Consider the following 12237-nt stretch of genomic DNA (forward strand, 5'->3'; position numbering starts at 1 on the left):
CTTTTTTGTCTGCATAGACTTACAGTGGAATGATGCTTCATTTCTAATTTACACTTAACTCTAGAATTGTCTATAAATTACTTGTAAATTGTTACTCATTTTGTGTGTATAGGTTTATTAAGGATTTTCTACACAAATATGGGTATGGGTGTTAATTGTTACTCAGATATCAGGAAATTTAGAATATTTAAAATGTTTTTAGGCAATGAAATTAATTTGTATACAAGACTGTTACATGAAATTGTTGTAAATACCTGTAATCCAAGCTGAAACTTACTTTCTGGTAGCCTAGAAGTTCTGCACTTTGTATTTTAAAAAATCTCTTCAGGAAATGATAATTGATATCTATTATATCCTAGTAAAGTTGTGTTTTATTTTCACTGGCAGTAGATTAACACTTTGCTAAAACTTTTTCTGGATTTATTATTGCTAAAATTCTTGTGGTATTTGAGAGATGCTGGTAGGATATAGTGAAATGTTTATCCATAGTTACTCTGCTATAATAAAGATCTCAAAAGGCTTTACACTTTATTTTCACTGGCTTGATCAATCCAACTCTCACAACTGAGAGTTTAACATCTGCCTTTTGTACCGGAGATTGAACTCAGGACCTTGCACTTGCGAGGCAGGCAGTGGAACCACTGAGCTAAATCCCCAACCCTAACATCCCCCATTTTGAAAGAGAATTTTGCAGAGAAAGTATAGTCATTTAAAAATAAAAGTAGAGATATTTTTGGAACGCCATTATAAAGCAAGTAGAATCATTTGAAATAATGCCTGAAAGAATTAGATAAAACAGTTACATTTGGTACTTACATAAACCTCCTTGGGGGTCAATTTATGACATGCAACTCAGGGGACCATCTTGTTTCAGCTTCTGAGCTCCGTGTGTCACAATAACATCAGGTTTGTAATAGTGTGCGTACTTGGTAGACACTAAATATATGATTAGGTTCATGAAGGGATCTGTTACCTGTATTGTGTCTCTTAAAAGATCAGATGAGGACAAAAGAAATTGTTTAGACTTAAAATTTTTAGAGATCAACTAGGATATTTTACTACAAAGAAAATAATTTTAAGTTGAATTTTACCTGCCTTGCAGTGGATAGTGTAGTAGTATTGTATTTACGCCATTAGTAACATTTAAAAAATGAACACTACCATTTATTTTGGTTTAGATTTTTTCATTTAAAAATTGACACGTTCTTCAGCCTTATTTTCCTTAGTATTTAAAATGTACAACCGGAGGGATCATTGAAGGTCTTATCTTAGACAAATATTTTAGTACTTATTTCAAAAGGATATTCAGATAAAATAGAAATAGTTTTGGTTTTTTGGGTTGTTTTTTGTTTGTTTGTTTTGGGTTTTTTGGTACCAGGGATCAAACTCAGGGCCGCAGGCAGGCATTGTGCCACTGAGCTACATCCCCAGCCCAATGGAAAGTTTTATGTAGTGTTCAGTATTTGCTTGCTCATTTGTTTTATAGCATATTTCTTTACTTATTCTTTAATTCTTTTAACAATAATTATTACCTGTTGATTCCTTGGTAGTTTAGTGTTCAAGATTCAGAAATTAATAATACAGAATTCTTTCTCTCAGGAAGCTTATAAGTAGAAAGGAAGTTCTCAGAAAATTAAGAAAAATTATAAAACAATATGCTAGAAACTATAATTTGGTAGTCTCTACATAGTGTTTGTGGGGTTGGAACTTGAGGTCAGTCTGTAGTGGTTTCACAGAGAAAAGCTATCCTGGATTGAAAGCTGAATGAGTGGCTCATTCAGTGGGTTTAAGATGGGCAGGGTGGGGTGTTGCCTGGGAGCCAGTCCACGAAGAAAGCAGTGTGCACAGAGGCACAGACATGAAAGATCAGATGTAGGTTTGAGAACGATAGGCTTTTGTGGGTAGAACAACTGAATAGGACAGAGGGAGCTATATCTGTAGGCCTAGGTGTTTAACATTGATGAAGGAACCAGTCTGAATTTGGCCTTAGAGCATTCTGAACTGTTGAACTATTTCAGGCAGGACAGTGATATGAGGAGTGTGTGGTTTAGAGTTCCATACTTATGAAATTGTAATTTTATTACAGAAAGTTAAAAATGAAAGCAAGAACCCATTGAATCTTTCTTTCTTGTGTGAGAAATAAGGAGGCTCTGAGATATGGACAGAAGCAGTAGTTACAGATACGTGTTAGCAGATTGAGAATCTGTGGGACCTGATGTCAGATTTGAGTCAAGAAGGAAAGGGACACATCCAGGGTATTTCTTGTTATTTTGTCCTGAGCCACCAGGGATGCAGTCACAAAAAAGGAGCATACTTGCAACTTGGGCCATGTGGGTATTTACTTTTGAGGGAACATTGATGTTTTTTAAAAGGAAAAGAGAAATGTTGGTTTATTTTATCTGTTAAGAAATTACTAATTCCACCATCATTAACATCACTGATGTTGCCCAGTGCCAAATCATGGTTTCTAACACCATTCTCTAGAAGGAGAAATTAGAGCTCTTTGGGGAAAATGCTTGATTCCAAGAAACAGGGCGAGCCTGGAGCATCTTACAATGCCAGAAAGAAGGAAACAAAACAAATCAAAACAAAGCACAGTATGATGGGACTATATTAAAGAGGCTTATGAATCAACTGAAAGAGCTCTCAGAAATGAAAGAAGGAATATTAGAATTACAGATTAAAGGACTGGGAATTTAGCTCAGTGGCACCATGCCCGTCTGGTAAGTGCAAGACCCTGAGTTCGATCCCTAGTACCGAAAAAAAAGATTACAGGTTAAATAGCACAGCATTAGATTATGACCCAAAGTTAAAAATAGTATGCATGAGTCCATACTAAGATAAATTAATAAATAATATGAAGTGACATCTCCATAGAAGAATTCCAAATAATTTATGTAGTTCCCCTCCCCCTGAGAAAATGTGGTAGAGTGTAAAACCTGCCCCTTAGGTGTGGGATATACCTGATGTTTTGTTTGTAAAGATAATACTGTACTCGTAAGGTCCTGAGTTTGATCTCCGGCACCAAAAAAAATAAAAAAGGTTATACTGTAGTGTGGAAGGTAACATTTTAGTTCTTTTTAGACTATTCTAAAATAAAAAAGTTATCAATTAAAAATGTGTGGTAGGACAATTGAAAAGGCAAAAGGCTAGCGAGTAGTTAGAGATGATGAACAAGTCTAGGACATGGTGAATAGTGCTGTGGAGTCAGGAAGCAGTGCCAGTATAGTAGCTGACAGAGTTCCAGAGAGGATCATCAGGACACTTACATTGGCCCGTCAGGGTCACTGAGCAGCTTGCCCTAGTGGAGGGACTGGGGAAGAAGGTTGATGGAAATTGTATCTTTCTCCATCTCTGTGAGAGGACAAGGTAGGTACAAAGAAGGTAATTGAAAGATAGAATCTATGAAAAGCAGAGATATCCAACAGAAAGAAGAGTATCAGATGTACTCTCAAAAGGAAAGAGTTACAGGTATGTAGATAACTAAAAATATTTTTGTGGATAATGTGTTGACATGTTTTTTAACTGCCAGGAGAACCTCTTAAAGAAAATGAAGAAGCAAGCAGGTATCTTGTCAGGGTAAGGTAGTGAATGGTATGTTTGGAGAAGGGAGTTATAAGCTCAAGATCTTAAAATTTGAAATGAGTCAAGTTTTATACAATTGGTACAAATTTGGCTTCTCCCAGTTAAAAACTTTGGGTAAAAGGAAAATAGATACATAGAAAAGAACAAATTGGGATATTAATTAGTGTCTTCAAGTCCTTGATGTTTAGAAGGTCAGAGCAATGACAATATGAAAATTACTGTATACAGGAACTTGTGGTTATTACCTGAAAACAAGAGAAATAGATACAGCATGAATTTATAAGTTAGATTCTTTTTTTCCTGGTACTGGGGATCAAACTCAGGACCTTGCACTTGGGAGTCAGGTGCAGAGCCACTGAGCTAAATCCTGGCCCATAACTTAGATTCTTAGAGGATGTGGCTAAGTGGTTGAATGATCTGCTGTTTTGAAATGACTGCTTTATGTCAATTCAGTATATATGGAATAGATAAGTAAGCATGGTGGTTACAGCAAAGAAAAGGAATGTTCAAGGTCCTTGTAGTTCTAGGAGGTTGTTGTGTTTGTATCGCGGTACTCTCCTTCTAAATTCCCATGCTTTTTCCCTTTTAGAGTAATCTTTGCAGTCATATCGTTTGTGTGATTCACTCCCTCACCTCTGTATAAGAGGTGATTGATTGGTCAGGTGGGTTCCTGGGCTCCTGTACCAGCTCTGCATGACTTGATCTTCCATTGGCTGCTTGGATTAGTATACCTCTTGGTGTGTTTCCAAATAGGTAAAGTGGTGATCATGTTGACCTGCTTCCGTATTGGGTAGCTGTAGGGAATTAAGTGTAATAATCCATGTTAAGTGCATAATATTATCCCCAGCACTGAAAACATATTGACTATAATTATCATTATCCGAAGGAGACCCTCAGTCAGCACAAAACCAGACTGTATAATACTCTTTCAAAGAGCATAAAGAAAAAATGATATAAAAGAATGCTCAGGTTCATCTATTGACCTCATTTTTAGACCTTTTCAAGTAGATTTTAGTTTGTTGTCAAAGGTAATAAATAATACATTCTAGTTAAAGAAAATTGAAACTACATTTTCAAATAGGAAAAAAATTTAAATCCCATCACTTTCCAACAACACCTTTGCAGTCTTAATAAAGATCCTTATGTCTCATTTTTAAATACACATGTATGCATACAGTGTATAGCTTTTAATACAAGTAGATAGTACTATATATATATCCTGCTAGTTTTGGTGAACTTTATATTGAGGAGGTCTTTCCATACTGCTAAATACAAACATACATTAGCATATTACTCTGTCACATGAGTGTATAATATTACATTTGACCATTCATCTGAAGAGTCAGGTTTAGGTTAATAACAGTGTAAGACATGTCACTGTGATTTGCTGCTCAGTTTTGCCTGATGGATGGGTGATAATAGCTTCCTTTTATCATTTTACATTTGGTTGATTGCTAGTGATATTAAACACCTTCCCATAGGTGGCCATTTTATATTCCTTTTGTAAATTGACTGCATTTTAATCAGTTTTTCTAATATGTTTGTGTTTCTTTTTTAATCTAAGGTGTCTTTCCTTGTTCTTGCAATATTTATTCTGTACATTCTTTCCCAGCTCATTTTTGTCACAGACCAATTTGTCTTCTTTTTGATGTAGTGAAATGTGTTCGTTACTTTCATTTTGGTTTTGAGTTTCAGGGCCTGATTTTTTTTTTTTAATAAAAAGCCATTCAGCCATTTAAGACTGTTAAATTTATGTTCTAAAACTTTTGTGGATTCATTTCTATTTTTACTTTTCTAAATGTGTGGATTTTTTTTTTTTTAATTATCTCTTCATGGCATTGTGGTCAGATTGCAAGGTCTGAGAAGCACCTCTTAACTTTGTAGAACCTGACTTGGTGGACAAGACATCCCACCCCCATGCCCATATACACACCTGTATTTTTTATGAAAAAATTTCAAACATACAAAAGAGTAGAGAAAATTGTACGGTGAATGCCATGTGTCGACCTCTCAGATTCTACAGTTATTAGTACTGTATTTGCTTTATTATGGTCAGCTTTTTATAAATATTTTAGTGTGGTTTTAAAAATTCATATTCTAGGTCCAGGGATTTAGCTCAGTGGTTCCGGCACCTACCTCACAAGTGCAAGATCCCGAGTTTGATTCCCAGTACCAAAAACAAAATCCATATTCTATGGCCAGGGATTTAGCTCAGTGGTGCCACCGCCTGCCTCCCAAGTGCAAGGTCCTGTGTTCAATCCCTGGTACCCAAAGAAAAAAAATTCATATTCTAGTTAAGCTTGTTAATTGTCTATACTGATTATTTTGTCACCCAAAATACTAATTAAGGAGAGTTTTGTTGAAATATTGCCCATGATAATGCCTTTGCCAATCTATCCCTGTAGATCTATTAATTTTTGCTATGTTGAGGCTTTTTTACTTAATCATAGTCAATGTTTACATCTTCTTGGTCCCTGTACTTTTTTTTTTTTTTTTTGGTTTTGGAAATCGAACTCGGGTCCTTGTGCTTACACAGCACGCGGCAAAACCACTGAGCTAAAACCTCAGCCCCTACATCTTCTTGGTAAACTGAATCTTTGTTATTATTGAATGGTCCTCTATATGCTTATTAATATAATAATTTTTATTTTTTGTCCTAATGTCTATTTTGCTTCATTTAGATTAGTGTTGGCCTGATGTATATGTTCCATTTTTCATCTTCAATTTTTCTATGTCTTTAAACTCTTTATATGTATCTCGTTAATAAAGAGTTGGATTTCTTAAATCCAGTTTGCCAAGTTGTATACCAGATAGATTTAATATATATTTCTCTCTTTTAGAATGAACAATATATTTGTACTTGGTTATGTTATCTTCATTTCTGGTTTCCTAGAAATAAACACGTGTGTGTGTGTGTGTGTGTGTGTGTGTATGTGTGTGTATACACAAGTGTACATCCAGTTCATGTCTTGGTTTTTTTTCCAAATTACCTTTTCTAATGAGTTGGAAGTTTATCCACTGTCTCTGCCCTTTTATTAGTTACTCTTGCTTTTAACTTTTTATGGTAATATAGCCAAATTACATTTTTTAATTCTCTAACTTCTTAAATAGTATAAAGACCGTGAACACTTTAACTCTTCTCTATCTTCCATGTACCTTTTCTTACTTAAACCTAAATATAAGCCATTGTTATTACTCTATACAGAAACTGTTTTTTGGCTCTCCCTGTATGTTTGTTATTTTATTTCTTAAATACCCTTTTATTTTACCTCAGACTATCTTCTGGTACACTTTTACTTCAAATATATTATCTACATTGTCGTATTTTCTCAATATTATAAAGATAACATTCTGGTTGTACCAGTCTGCACTCCCACCAACAATGGAGAAGGGTTCCTTTCCACACCCCCACCAGCATTTGTTATTGGTTAATTTCTTTTTTTTTTTTTTTTGGTTGATTTCTTGTTAGCAGCCATTCTTTGTGGGGTGAGGTGGAATCTCAGTGTTGTTTTCATCTGCATCTCTCGAATGACCAGTGATGTTGAACATTTTTTCATATATTTATTTGCTGTTTTTACTTCTTTGTCTGAAAATGTCTGTCCATTTCAGATGCCCATTTTTGAATTAGATCTTTGAAATTTGGGGGGGGTCTGATTTTTTTTTTCCAATTCTTTATATATTCTAGATAGTAGACCTTTGTCTCGGGTACAGCTGCTAAAAATTTCTTCCCATATTGTAGGTTGTCTCTTAGCTCTGTTATGACTGGAAAAGTCTGATGACATTTCTTTTTAGTTGCTTTAAGATCTCATTTGTAGTCTTTTCCAATTTTTCTCTTGTGTTGGGCATAGATTTCTTTTTATAAATCCCATTGGAAAAAGACATGATTCTTAAATCTATGAATCATGTTTTCATTTGGAAAATGTATGTCATTGTCTCTTTCATTATTGACTAGGGATATTTCTGACCTCTGTGCCTCTTAACATTTCTCATATTTTCTCTTTCCCTTTCTCTCAGTGGCAGTGAGCATGTTTTGTTTTGTTCACCTTTTTCTTATTTGTTTATACATACATACATAATTGTACATGTTAGCATTCCTTCCGGGGAGTTGATGTATGTACAAAATACATTTTAAATCCTCCCCCCTGCTTCCCTTGCCTTCCTCCCCTCTCCACCAATTTCTTGATCCCTTTTTTAAAAAATACATATTTGTAATACATAGTGTTTACAGACAGTCCTTGTGTGGAATTGGTAAATGGCTGTAACACACCTGCATTCCTTTTTTCATCCCCTATCCCTCCTTTCTCTCCCCCTTCCTCCATCTCTTGGTCCCCTTCCCCTTTGAGAAAGATGTATCTCCCTGCTTCCTGTCATCTACCTTTTATTTGCTCTTTATTTATACCTTCTCGTATAAGAGAAACCACGTGATATTTAAACTTGTGTATCTGATTTATTTCTCTTGACATTATGGTCTCAAGGTGTATCTATTTTCCTATGCATTTGTCTTCTAATTCCTTAATTCTTTTTGTCATACCTCCTCCACACAGTTTTCATTTTATCACTTAATACTCCTTGTTGCTAGAAATTCCCTCTCTCATGATGTAACCTGCTTCTTTATTCTTAGTCAACTCTTGTATGCACATCTGTGTGAATATGCCATTTATTTCTTCACATTTTTCATGCATAGCTGTTTTATCTTCTCTATTTAACAATGACCATGAGTACCGCAGATATCTAAGTCTGCTGTTATTCGGCTCTGAATTAAGCCCCATGTGGCCCTAAGTTGAGTGAGCTGAGCTCCTGGGGGCTTCATTTCTGCTGCAGTAGTGGCTTCTGATGACAGTCGGCAAGTATTACCAAACTTCAGCCACCCAGGGTCTCCGCTCACTGTCTTAAGGTGCCAGTGTCATTGTCCGCACTTTGCAGGTGCTTCCACCCAGAATCTCAGTGTCAGGTACCCCTACTCCTTGTGTGTGTTTGTACTGGGTTTACCTTCCAGACCTGTTTGTTTTATCACTGTGTCAAATATTCCTGGTTGTAGCTTAGTCTGTCCTTCTAACACTAGTTTTCCTTTTTCTTAAAGTACATTATTTAGAAATTTTGGTATGTATTTTTGGTAAAATTCTATTTTTTGTCATCTTGTAATTTTTTTGTTTCCTACTTATTCTCAAAAGGTAACTTTACTCCACAAATACTTCTAGGTGAATAGTTATACATTCTTGATCATTGAAAGATTTCCACCTTGTTCTGTCTTCTATCATGGCTGATACACAGGCCAACAGAACACTCAGTTATTCTCATACCTCCCTAACTGGCCTATAGAAGATATAGAAACTCGGCCACCCTTGTACCCAGTGGCAGGCTAGGCATTATTTTTTCCTGCTCGTTTTTGCTAGTAATTCAATAACTTGGAGCCATTTAAAAATGTGTGTTTTCTTTCTGTGTAGAAAAGAATTACACATGAAAATAGAGTATTACTTGTTCCTTATCAGTTTCAGGGTCTCTTTTTCCTTACCCACAGGAAGAAAATGAAGTAGTACATATAATTGATTAGGTTCATGGAAAAGTTTTAATAATAAGCTTGATGATTTACAGCTGAAAGCAGAATATGCCTTCAGCTTTACCACATTTTAAAACAACTACTTTGAATTATGCTTAAAATAATAAGGCCCAACAGCGGGTAGTGGGAAAAGTACTATCTAGAAACATCTGTACTTTTTCTTTAAATAAACCAAAGAATTTACTAGTCTTTCATTCCTTGGCCTTCTAATCTTGTAGAACCGAGGTATGTTGCTCCTCTGTAGGCCAAGGGGAGGTAACATGGCAGTGAGGTCCCTAGCCGCAGCTCTGGTACTTCTCATTGCTAGGAAACAAACTAGGTGTAAAACAGATGAGATTTTTGTAAATAAGCAACCACCAGAGGAAGTCACATGTTTTAAGAAAATAATTTTTTGTCATTTAAAATTGCATTGCCCATAAAAACAAAGTAAACTAATATGGTGTTAAAATTGCGATTTTTTTTTTTTTTTTTTTTTTTTTTGGTACCTGGGATTGAATTTGGGACCTTGCGCTTGTGAGGCAGGCAGTGGCGCCACTGAGCTAAATCCCTGACCCCAAATTTGTGATTCTTAATATGGTATTATCGAAGGAAAAATCAGAGCAATGACTATTCTCCAAACCAGAAAGCCATAGTGTGGAATTATTTTAAGTGAATGTCTTAACTTTTCAGGGCTGCTCATTTCCATAAGTGGTTTGCTTTATTTAGAAATTTGTTTTTAATCATCTTTGCCTGTAGTGTAATTTGCTGCAGTTGCTTATATAATTCTCTCTCTTCCCTAACAACATGAATGCATCAGTGTAGGGATCTGCCAGTGTCCCCTGCTTTTAACAGACCACATGGCATTTATTAGGCATTCCATGAGGTAGTTCTTGATTGAATAAATTCATGGTTTAAAACAAGCTTAGATAAGGGTTGGGGTGTAGTTCAAAGGTAGAGTACTTGCCAGGATGCAGGAAACTGGGTTCAGTCCCAAGCACTGCAGAAAAATAAAATAAAATTAGCTGAGGTTAATTATATTTGTGATGGGTGGTGCCGCCACCTGCCTCGCAAGCGTAAGGTCCTGAGTTCAATCCCAGGTACCAAAAAAAAAATTATCTTTGTGATTTGTTTTAATTTCAGCTTTTTAAAAAACTGTCAGTTTCTGTTAGTGGCCTATAATAATGTAGGAAAGAAGGGATCGCTTTTAGGTGCAACAGGAGTTGGCAGTGGCTTCACTGACAGCAGCTCGTTTTTTGTTTGTTGTTTGTTTGTTATCATCCATGCAAGTGTAGACAGCCTCCTTTCATCTTGCAGTTTCATCATCCAGTGCTACCTCATGGCATCACATGGATTTTCTAGCCCTATAGAAGTGGGAATGATGGACATTTTCTTTCTCTTCCTCTTCAAGGACACAGATGTATACATAATACCTTCCTTGTGTAATTGGCCACAACTTGTTACCCGAAAGAATATACAGCACTGTGCCTGGCCAACAGAATACTTTTCATTACCCAGGACAACGGGGAAGATGTTAAGAAATAACAAAACTGTTGTATTTAGGGAACTTTTAACACTTTTTTTTTTTTTTCTGGTACTGGGGATCGAACTCGGGACCTTGCGCTTGCAAGGCAGGCGCCGGAACCACTGAGCTAAATCCCCGGCCAACACTTAAGTTTTTAAGAACCTTAACATATAATTTTGAAGTTAAAGTGCCTCATTAATATTTTTAAATTAAAGATACTCAATTCTGATGTGTTTGGAGGGAAGATAATATAGGAATACTGTAGGAGAATTCACTTTTAAATTATATGTTGAGATTAGTTTGGTTTGCTTTTTAGCTGGGGTTTAATATTTGAGGTTATATGTTTAGTTCCTTATTTCAGTCTGAGTCCTCTGAAAGCTTGCTGAGCTCTGAGTTTGTGGACACGTATGCACATATACATATGTGCAGGATGAGGCATCTGATTGGGATTTGCTCAGCAGTCCCCAGTGCTCCAGGGAGTGTTCATCCTAGCAATTTGAGGTGTAGGAATGGGGGTTAACCAGATGCAAGTGGAGAGGAGGCCTCCTGTGCTGCCTCCTTGCCCAGACAAGTCTGAATGGCCAGTGTGATGTGAGCAGTGAAGGTGAGGGGCTGCACAGTCATTCTGTAGAGGAGGTAGGGGGCCACACCTTTCTGCACTAAGCAGGCTGATTTCCAGAACCATTAAGAGGTGGTGGAAGCAGTGAAGAGGTGAAAGGAACTTTGAGTTTTAACAAATGAAAGGGAAAGCCTACCCTATCAGTCAGCAGTTGTCTAAATATTTCCTTTAAAAGACAGAGTTAAACATTAAGAAACTTCTGATTTAAAATTTAACACAAGAATTGTAAGTCCCCTAATTTTTTGGTTTTAAGTGTTTGTTGTCTTGTAATGCCTATCACATTGTGGAATGGTTGTTTGTATCACTGTCACTTGGGAAAAGGGACAGTGACTCCATAATGTTTTTCTACACCAGGGTCTAAGGTGGTGCCTGCATGTCGGACACTTGGTACAAGTAACCAAATGAGCATGGGCTGTCATTGTGGTTTCCAGGCAACATAATCTGTGTCTTAGCAAATTTATAGCTACTCTTTTTGCTAATCCCGGAAGAAAAGCAAAAAGAATAATGCTTAGGAGCTTACTATTGTGTATATACAGGTAATCCCAGTGAAAGGCTCCTGGTTTAATGGACAGTCTATCCTGGGATGTCTCCCACATTGCTGCTGTAGCATTGAGGTGGCCACTGTCCTCACCTCCTTGCCATGCCTTCTCCCTGGGACCTTGCTGAGGAGTCCTGGTTCCCTGTCATCTTCCCTGTGGTAGCAGTGTCCCTCAACCTAGCATCCATCTTTCTCACCTTCCCTGCCCTTACTAAGGTCCTTCAGGCCCATGGCACAAAGCCCCAGAGTAGATGGAGTGCCCAAAATTCTACTCATTTAAACTCCGCTTTACCCCATGCAGCTTTCTATAATGATGGAAACACTGTGTCTGCCCTGCCCAGTTTACAGCCACGAGTCACATGGGGCTACTGAGCACTTAAGATGTATCTAATGCAGCCAGGGGCAGAATTTCCAATTTAATTTTAACTAATGTAAAA

At 36.7% G+C, this 12237-nt stretch overlaps 1 protein-coding gene across 49 annotated transcripts in view; it reads left to right on the forward strand.

Annotated features, from left to right (window-relative positions):
- The window catches only part of Ptk2 (protein tyrosine kinase 2), a 347380-nt gene that overhangs the window by 171420 nt on the left and 163723 nt on the right, over positions 1-12237 (forward strand). The gene's annotated exons all lie outside the window — the stretch shown is intronic.

Source organism: Heterocephalus glaber, unplaced genomic scaffold, assembly GCF_053883595.1.
Source record: "Heterocephalus glaber isolate CG9 unplaced genomic scaffold, H.glaber_assembly_v1.0 deba00000281, whole genome shotgun sequence".
Taxonomy (NCBI): Eukaryota; Metazoa; Chordata; class Mammalia; order Rodentia; family Bathyergidae; genus Heterocephalus; species Heterocephalus glaber.